This window comes from Leucoraja erinacea, chromosome 2 (assembly GCF_028641065.1).
Source record: "Leucoraja erinacea ecotype New England chromosome 2, Leri_hhj_1, whole genome shotgun sequence".
In the NCBI taxonomy this organism is placed as follows: Eukaryota; Metazoa; Chordata; class Chondrichthyes; order Rajiformes; family Rajidae; genus Leucoraja; species Leucoraja erinaceus.
The window spans coordinates 138035513-138046028 of NC_073378.1; the positions used below are offsets into that span (position 1 = coordinate 138035513).

Below are 10516 nucleotides of genomic sequence, written 5' to 3' on the forward strand. Positions count from 1 at the left end.
TTGTTCAATATCTCCCCCATCTCTTTTGGCTCTGCAGATAGCTGCCCACTCTGTCTCTCCAATGGACCAATTTTATCCCTAGTTATCCTTTTGCTATTAATATAGCTGTAGAAACCCTTTGGATTGACTTTCACCTTACTTGCCAAAGCAACCTCATATCTTCTTTTAGCTTTTCTAATTTCTTTCTTAAGATTCTTTTTACATTCCTTATACTCCTCAAGCACCTCATTTACTTCATGTTGCCTATAATTATTGTAGATCTCCCTCTTTTTCCGAACAAGATGTCCAATTTCCCTTGAAAACCAGGGCTCTTTCCAATTTTTACTGTTTCCTTTCAACCGAACAGGAACATAAAGATTCTGTACTCTTAAAATTTCCCCTTTAAATGTCCTCCATTTCTCTTCTACATCTTTCCCATAAAACAAAATGTCCCAGTTCACTCCTTTTAAATCATCTCGCATCGCATCAAAGTTAGCCTTTCTCCAATCAAAAATCTCAACCCTGGGTCCAGTTCTGACCCTCTCCATAATTATATTGAAACTAATGGTATTGTGATCACTGGACCCGAAGTGCTCCCCAACGCATACCTCCGCCACCTGTCCCATCTCATTTCCTAACAGGAGGTCCAGCACTGCCCCTCCTCTAGTAGGTACCTCTATGTATTGCTGCAAAAAACTATCCTGCACACATTTTACAAACTCCAACCCATCCAGCCCATTTACAGAATGTGTTTCCCAGTCTATGTGTGGAAAGTTGAAATCTCCCACAATCACTACCTTGTGCTTACTACTAATATCTGCTATCTCCTTACATATTTGCTCTTCCAATTCTCGTTCCCCGTTTGGCGGTCTATAATACACCCCTATAAGAGTTGCTACACCTTTCCCACTTCTCAATTCCACCCAAATAGCCTCCCTAGACGAGCCCTCTAATCTATCCTGCCAAAGCACTGCTGTAATATCTTCCCTGACTAGTAATGCAACACCTCCACCTCTTGCCCCTCCAATTCTATCACACCTGAAGCAGCGAAATCCTGGAATATTTAGTTTCCAATCACAGCCCTCCTGCAACCACGTTTCACTGATCGCCACAACATCATACTTCCAGGTGTCTATCCAGACTCTAAGCTCATCCACATTTCTTACAATGCTCCTAGCATTAAAATATGCACATTTAAGAAAACCCCTGTCTCTTATTCTCTGTTTATTTCCTTTTTTTTCTTTCTCCTCTTGTGTCCGAGTGCTTCCCTTTTCTGCTTCCTGCCTCCCATTCTGTCTACTACCTTTCGCTATTTGAGTCCCTCGCCCCAACCATTCTAGTTTAAAGTCTCCCCAGCTGCCTTTGCAAATTTCCCCGCTAGGATATTGGTCCCCCTCGGGTTCAAGTGCAACCCATCCTTTCTGTACAGGTCCCACCTTCCCCAAAAGAAGTCCCAATGATCCAGGAACTTGAATCCCTGCCCTATGCACCAGTCTTTCAGCCACGCATTTATCCTCCACCTCGCTCCATTCCTACTCTCACTGTCGCGTGGCACAGGCAGTAATCCTGAGATTGTTACCTTTTTGGTCCTTTATCTTAACTCTCCTCCCAACTCCCTAAATCCTCCCTTCAGGACCTCTTCCCTTTTTTTACCTATGTCATTGGTACCTATATGTACCACGACCTCAGAGTCCCCAATTACTATTGCCCTCTTTTTTTCCTTACCTTTTGGAGCAACAGGGCCGGTCTCTGTGCTGGAGGCCCGTCCGCTGTCACTACCCCCGGGTAGGCCGTCACCCCCATCCATACTCAAACAGGAGTACTTATTTGCGAGGTGTACCGACATTGGAGTACTCACTCGTTCCTGCCTCTGCCCCTTGCCTTTCCTTAACGTGACCCACATGTCTCTCTCCCGTGGTTTTGGAGTGACCACCTCTCTATAACTCCCCTCTATGACCTCCTCACTCTCCCTGATCAGACAGAGGTCATCGAGCTGCTGCTCCAGGATCCTAATACGGTCCCTTAGGAGCCCCATCTCGCTGCACCTGGTGCAGATGTGGACGTCTGGAGGGCCATCCGACACCATGACCTCCCACATCTGACATCCAGAACAGTACACTGCTCTGACTGTCATTCTCCCGCCTTACCCTGGATCTGATACCAGTATAATACAATAGAAACTGCTCCCTCGTGACCTTTAAACTGCCCTTTATTATATAAACAAAAAGCACTATACCTTTGGCTCACTGTACCTTTACTAAAGCACTGCACCTTTAACCCACTGTACCTTTACTAAAGCACTGCACCTTTAACCCACTGTACCTTTACTAAAGCACTGCACCTTTAACCCACTGTACCTTTACTAAAGCACTGCTCCTTTAACCAGAAAGCACAAATGCTAACCCGAGGTTGCACCTTTTTATAATTTTATACATTTCTATAAGATTCCCTCATCCTTCTAAAGTCCAGTGAATACAAGTCCAGTCTTTCCAATCGTTCCTCATATTGACATTCCCTCCATCCTGGGGGTTAACCTCGTGAACCTACGCTGCACTGCCTCATTAGCAAGGATGCCCTTCCTCAAATTAGGAGACTGTACACTATATTCAAGATGTGGTCTCCCAAGGGCCCTGTACAACTGCAGAAGGACCTATACTCAACTCCTTTTGTTATGAAGGCCAACTTTCTTCACTGCCTGCTGTACCTGCATGTTGACTTTCAGTGACTGGTGTACAAGGACACCCAGGTCTCGTTGCACTTCCCTTTTTCCTAATTAGACACCATTGAGATAATAATCTTCCTCCTTGTTCTTGCCGCCAAGGTGGATAACCTCACATTTGTCTACATTATACTGCAACTGGCATGCATCTGCTCCATCACAACATGTCCAATGAACCCTGCAACCTCCTAGCATCCTCTTTGGAGTTCACACTGCCACCCAGCTTTGTGTCATCGGCAAATTTGCTAGTGTTACTTTTAATCCCATCTAAATCATTAATATATATTGTAAATAGTTGCGGCCCCAGCACCAAGCCTTGCGGCACTCCACTCGCTACTGCTTACCATTCTGACAGGGACCCGTTTATTCCTACTCATTGTTTCCTGTCTGCAAACCAATTCTCTATCCATGTCAATACCCTAATCCCAATACCATGTGCTCTAATTTTGCCCACTAATCTCCTGTGTGGGACCTTATCAAAGCCTTTCTAAAAGTGAAGGTACACTCATCCATTTTACTTGTCACATCCTCAAAAAATTTCCCCTTCAAAAATCCTTGCTGACTTGGACCAATCCTTTTACTGCTATCCAGATGCGCCGTTGTTACTTCTTTAATAATTGACTCCAGCATCTTTCCCAACACCGATGACAGGCTAACTGGTCTATAATTCCCCATTTTCTCTCTCGTTCCTTTCTTGAAAAGTGGATAACATTAGCTGCCCTCCAATCCACAGGAATTGATCCTGAATCTATAGAACATTGGAAAATGATCACCAATGCATCCATGATTTCTAGAGCCTCCTCTTTGTGTACCCTGAGGTGATCTGGGAGATTGTTTGTGTCTTCCTTATTGGCGGAAGAACCAAAGTACCTGTTCAACTCTACTGCCATTTCCTTGTTCCCCATAATAATTTCACCTGTTTCTGCCTTCAAGGGACCCACATTTGGCGTTGCTAATCTTTTTCTCGTAACATACCCAAAGAAGCTTTTACTGTCCTTCTTTATATTCTTGGCTAGCTTACTTCATCTTTTCAGCCCGTATTGCCCTTTTTGTTACCTCCTGTTGTCCTTTGAAAGTTTCCCAATCCTCTGGCTTCCCGCTACTCTTTGCTGTGTTATACACCTTTTCTTTTAGTTTTATTCTATCCCTAACTTCACTTGTCAGCCACGGTTGCCTCCTACTCCCCATAGAATCTTTCTTCATGTTTGGAATGAAATGATCCTGCATCTTTTTGATTAGAAATTCCTGCCATTGCTGTTCCACCACCAAAGATCCAACAAAGCTGTTTCAACTCTAATAATACCTCAACCGATGAAGACAGGGCGTGCCAAATGCCTCATTTACTGTGTAGGAAGGAACTGCAGGTGCAGGTTTAAATCGAAGGTAGACACAAAATGCTGGAGTAACCCAGCAGGACAGGCAGCATCTCTGGAGAAACTGCAACACTGTGTATCTGCATTGTTCACTGCTCTATGACCTACTTGTCTTGCCACCTTCACGGAGATTTAGATGGTGGTGGGTTGCTGGAACAAGTTACCCGAGGAAGTGGTAGGGCGACAGATATAATAGCAACATTTAAAAGGCACGGGCATATAGAAGGGTAGGGAGGGGTAGAGGGGTAGAGGCCAAATATGGACACATGGGACTAGACTAGGTTAGATGGGGCATCTTGGTCGGCACAGACAAGTGATGCTGTTTAGAAACAAGCTCCAAACTTTCAGCCAAGGTCCAACAAAGGCTACCTTTGATTCTCCATACCTTCAGGCCAAGTTTGTATCCAATTAGACACCTTTAATCTAACCTTCCAACCCAGCCTACCATGTGGTCAATGTCAAAGGTCTTGCGAAAGACCTGGTGGACTACACTAGCCTAGTCAATCTTCTTGGTCACCCAGTTTGGGATGCAATGTACCAATGGACGGCTGCATCTGTGTCCGACACTCCGACCTCAGTAAACCTGGAGTTGTTGCGGTCCCTGGGAGAGGCCGTCTCTCCATGAGGAAGTGCTGTCTGTCCACATTTCACAAGCATCTACACAACCGACCGTTTGCCTGTTGAGCCATCGGCTCCTTTGCCAATTGTCAGTTTGTGGGAGCCACGTTCCGCTGGAGGTGAAGCAGAAGTTTCTCAATCTGACGCAACGGTTGTGGGAGGGACGGTGAGGGATTGCCACACTTTTTTTTTAATTATTCCAATACTTTTATTCATAAAATAAAAATAAACATAGAGTATTAACCCGATCAAAGGCTGCCTATGTTGACAGTTTACAAACAAATGTTGATCAGATTAATATACCGCTAACATTATCAACAATACACTCGACCTCCCGCGGCGAGCTGTGTTCACGGAAGGCCTCCAGAGTCCCCGTGGACACCGTGTGTTCCGTCTCCAGGGACACACGGGCACGGATGTAGGCCCGGAAAAGGGGCAGGCAGCCAATCCCGGTGCGGCCGTCGACCACCCGTTGCCTGGACCAGCGAATGGCCAACTTGGCCAGGACCAGGAGCAGGCGGACAGGGAGATCCCCCTCTTCCCTCACGACCCTCCCCCCTCTGTACCGTGCCCAAATATCAGGAGCGTGGGGCCAACATGTGGCCAATACTTGAGGAGCAGCCCCTTCAGATAGTCGTACAGGGGGTGCAACCTCTCACACTCCATGTAGACGTGGGACACGGTCTCTTCCTCGCCGCAGGAGTAACCAGCTGCTGGCGAGTCCGTGAACTGGCTCAAGTACCTGTTACAGGCCACGGCCATGTGCAACACTCCTCCACCCCGGGTCCCCAATGTAAAGGGGGAGGACTCCCCTATAGAGAGACCTCCACTGGGGATCTCTCCCGCCGTCAGGTGGTAACACGGACCGCCAGGGCGTGTCAGGATGGAAGACGAGGGTGAGGAAGTGTATAGTGTGCAGGAGCAGTCTGTACAGTACGCGCCTCTCAGCGTCACGGAACGGCACGCTGGGCATCTCGGAAAGGCAGTTCATGTTGCCTGGGGCCGGCTCTCGGGAATGGACCCGGGCCCTGGGTCCGATGAGCAATTCCAACAGAGCGGGGGTAAACTCGACCGGAATCGCTCCATGCACACGCCTCTCCTCGATACCCACCGTGACAGGGTGAGGACCGGCCACTCTCACAGCCAAAACAACCCCCTCCCCCTGTGGAGCAGCAACCTTGTCTGAAGGTGACCAGATTCCTGGCTTTCAGTAAATCACGTTAAAAGCCAGGCAGCTCCCGCCCAGCGTGTCGACTGATGCCCGCTACCGGGAGCTGTGTGCCCTCCTGGAGGCAGCGTCCCTGGTGGAAAAAATACATCGCAAGCGCGTGCCAGTTCGCCGGCCAAGTCCCTTTAGAGGGGCTCAGGTGGACCTCCAGATAGAGGAGGTGCCTGGTGCTCCACCCATAAACTGTCATCTCTGCTGGCAGGGAGTTCACCGATAGACCATCAGCCCAGAGACATTAGGTTAGATGAACTAGGTACCAATGTGTGACTATGTGAGTGTGTAGGGTGTCACCTGAAATGAATGCAATTGGGAGTCTGCCGGTTACCACCCGCTGTGTGTAGACCCGGGGGCCAAAAATTGGGTGCTAAATAGATGAGTGAGGTACCACTTAATCCACTACCATGGTGTGCTCACTGCCACGCCTATATAACCAACACAAACGGCGGACATTTGTCCCACTGCAACAGGCCCGCAAGACCCCCCCCCCCCACAAGGGGCCTAAAAAATGGGCTAGTATATAGACGAGCAAGGTACCATTCAAAAATAATGCCAAATGAACAAGTTGAGTTCATAGAGTACAAAATGGGTTACGACAGACAAATAGTCCACTGCACTACAGGTAACAGACACCCACAAAAAATAGACACCCTAGTCACTGCTGTCCAACTAGGCTAGCCTTGATATTGTGGGTACCAGGTAAAACCAAGTTTAAATTATCTATTCCAATGAGAAAAGAGGGACAAAAGGTTAATAGTGGGCAAAAACTGTTGGTGTGTCCAATTTGGCTTTCTATATATTTGGCCATTTGCTGAATGTGGTGACAAGCTCTCCTTAGCCGCAGCAAAACAATATATCAACATCAGATTGGACGGTGGTTTTTGCAGTAGAGAATCACTATTTACGGCTGTTTGAGGTAAGTTGTTTTACTTTGCTACATCATTATAGGTTGCTATTATAATGCAGGGATATCATGTGTGTTTCAGTTATAGTGTTCAGTTGATAATCTACTTTAAACCCAATGCCATGGAGGCAATGTCATGCCCAGAGCACATGGCTCGCAGAGAGGTACAGTGACTGATACGTGGTTAGGGTCAAGTATCAGCAAGTGCATATAAAAGCCCTGTGGAATTTGTACAATGAACTATGCTATGTAAGCCTAAGTACAATTTAAGCTGCAATGTCATGTTATTTGATGGTGATTTATCTTCAATAGGGATGGACTTTAATTTGAGAAGCTTACAGTCATCTCCATCTTTGAGAAAAACTACGGAAAGCCGCATAAGACATGCAATAGTATGGACATAATTGCAATATCAGTAGTGATGCAGTGAGTGGATGCTTAAAATATTAAACTCAATAATGTTGTTTATTGTCAGGCACAATTTGTGCCTTTATAGGATGTTTTATCTGTGGCATGGTCAGCAAATAGTTTGAAGATACTTGTTCAGTACTTTACATTCATTACATTCAGTCTCATGTTTAAATTTGTAAGTGTGAATTTTGGAACATTGGCAATATTTACTTCCCATATATCACAGTGGAACATTTGCAATATTTATTTACCTTATAACCATATAACCATATAACAATTACAGAACGGAAACAGGCCATCTCATCCGTGCCGAACACGTATTCTGCCCTAGTCCCATATACCTGCGTTCAGACCATAACCCTCCATTCCATTCATAGAAACATAGAAACATAGAAAATAGGTGCAGGAGTAGGCCGTCCATATAACTATCCAAATTATTTTTAAATGATAAAAACGAACCTGCCTCCACCACCTTCACTGGAAGCTCATTCCACACAGCCACCACTCTCTGAGTAAAGAAGTCCCCCCTCATGTTACCCCTAAACTTCTGTCCCTTAATTCTCAAGTCATGTCCCCTTGTTTGAATCTTCCCTACTCTCAGTGGGAAAAGCTTATCCACGTCAACTCTGTCTATCCCTCTCATCATTTTAAAGACCTCTATCAAGTCCCCCCTTAACCTTCTGCGCTCCAAAGAATAAAGCCCTAACTTGTTCTACCTTTCTTATATCACAGATCAAGAAGATAATTGCTACAATAATGTTCATTTCAAAGTGATTGATAAACTGATAATTTGTTATTTATGTTTGTTAGGTTTACCACCCTGAACCAGACAAATAAAAAACATACTTTAATGACCTAGGTTTTTAAAGTTTCCTACATCAAATGGAGGAACAAGCTTTGAAGGAGAGTATTTTTAGTCCACATTGTTCTCCCATTAAAAGCTCCCATTAGTACAGTTCAGGCTAATATTATCCTGGGCAAATGACCAAACCTAGCCAGTACTTGTAGTAAGACAATGTACATGGGGTGTCCTGTAAACTAATATTGATTTACCATTCCAAGATGAAGTAGATTGAGTGTTCACCTGCCACAAACGTTGGTTCATGTTTATTGGGCTGTTTCGTAATGCCCAAGCCACCTTAAGAAAGTCATGTAATTGAATTTATTAAGCATGTAAATCAAGATTTAGGGTAAACTGGGTAAATGACCTAGTTCAGCAGTTTTTGGATGCATCTTAAAATGCCAATGAGCTTACAAAATACCCACAGCTGCATATCTAGTGTTCAAGAAGGAACTGCAGATGCTGGAAGATCGAAGGTACACAAAATTGCTGGAGAAACTCAGCGGGTGCAACAGCATCTATGCTGCTGCACCCGCTGAGTTTCTCCAGCAATTTTGTGTACCCGCTGCATATCTAGTGTTAGGCCATCATATCACTTCCATTTTAATTTGTACATGAGGTGAGGTTTTGCTTGAAAAAATGACCAAAGCAACTTGCACAACTGTTTGTACAGTAATCATTGACATTTTCTTTCAAAAGCTGAAATCATTTTCTATTTTTGCCACAAGAAGCTTTTCATTTTTTGTCCTCTAACCTCAAATACAGTTCTCATGGCGACCTCGAGATTTTGATCTTTCAGTAATGTTAGAAAACGGGAATGATTATTGTAGTTTAACCACGTTTCACACAAATAAGTTTAGAGAACATCTTATTGGGCATCTTCCAACTATTGGAACTCTTCCAACTAAGTTACAGAGATAGGTTGAATAAGTTAGGTCTTTATTCTCTGGAGCGCAGAAGGTTAAGGGGGGACTTGATAGAGGTCTTTAAAATGATGAGAGGGATAGACAGAGTTGATGTGGACAAGCTTTTCCCTTTGAGAATAGGGAAGAGTCAGACAAGAGGACATGACTTCAGAATTAAGGGACAGAAGTTTAGGGGTAATATGAGGGGGAACTTCTTTACTCAGAGAGTGGTAGCGGTGTGGAATGAGCTTCCAGTGGAAGTGTTGGAGGGAGGTTCGATTTTATCATTTAAAAATAAATTGGATAGGCATATGGATGAGAAGGGAATGGAGGGTTATGGTATGAGTGCAGGTAGATGGGACTAGGGGAAAATAAGTGTTCGACACGGACTAGAAGCGACGAGATGGCCTGTTTCCGTGCTGTAATTGTTATATGGTTATATATGGTTATAAAGATGGCTATGCTGTTCCCGGACACTGCCTGCCTGCTGGTTCCCGACTTCACTACACTCATGCAGCCTCCTCTTTCTCACCAGAGCCTTAATATTTATCGTCTCCCCTTCCCTGTCCAGTTGGCCCTTGCTCAATGTCTCATTGCCCAACGCCAATCACGGATCTCCCAGCGCCCAATGTGCCGCCAGCTCTCGCTTGCACCTGACCGCTTGGGCTGTCCCATATAAACCCGCATCACAGACGTCCAGTAGCTCCCGTGGACGCCCTGCGGAAGGTGAGTCGCTTCTTTGCTCCTGGGACACACTCTGAGCCCCTCAGTAACCCTCCTTCCGTAGGCCAGTGTCCCGCCCACATGCCGTTCACTCAAGGTTTGTTGCTCTGATCTGGTGTGGCCAAACCTCTAGCTCGCTGCCCCCACGCCGCGTATCTCCGGCTGCTCCGAGAGAGTCACTCCCATCTGTCTCACCCCGGCCAACCCGCCTGCCGTGCGGTACCCGGGCAAAGGTTGCAAGCCCATCTGATGCCCGTCGTTCCAGAACTCTGTTGTCCTACCAAAGATAGTCTGAGGGTCTCCAATGAGGTAGATAATAGTTCAGGACTAGTCCATGGCTGTTGGTCCCTGAATCTGGAGGTGAGCATTTTCACACTTCTGTACCATTTGCCCGATGGGAGGAGGAGCGGCAAAGGTGCGAGTGGTCCTTGGTGGCGATGCTGGCCTTGTCGAGGCAGCGTGAGGTGTAGATGGAGTCAATAGAAGGGAGGTTGGTTTATGTGATGGTCTGGACTGCCTCTACTATTCTCTGCGATGTCTTGTGGTCTTGGATAGAGCTGTTCATTAAAAAACCAAGCCGTTCCCAATCCCAATAAAACGCTTTCAGTTGGTGAGAGTTGTTGGGGACTTGCCCAACTTCCTGAGCCGAAGTAAGGAAGTCGAGGCTTGAAGGAACTTGAAGCACATACACCAGGTTATTTTTTTCATGCAAAAGCAATCTTCATGAGGAAAACCCTGCGGGTCGAGCGGCATTACAACGCCGCGGTTCTTTGGGGGGGGTGTATCCATTAACTCTTACCCGATTATGACGGCGGGGG

At 46.0% G+C, this 10516-nt stretch overlaps 1 protein-coding gene across 1 annotated transcript in view; it reads left to right on the top strand.

Annotated features, from left to right (window-relative positions):
* The first annotated feature begins 9464 nt into the window (after positions 1–9464).
* The window catches only part of LOC129716132 (fucolectin-like), a 10767-nt gene continuing 9715 nt past the window's right edge, over positions 9465–10516 (top strand). The window contains exon 1 of the mRNA XM_055666015.1: positions 9465–9701. The gene's annotated coding sequence lies outside the window, so the exon portion shown is untranslated. The remainder of the gene's footprint in view (positions 9702–10516) is intronic.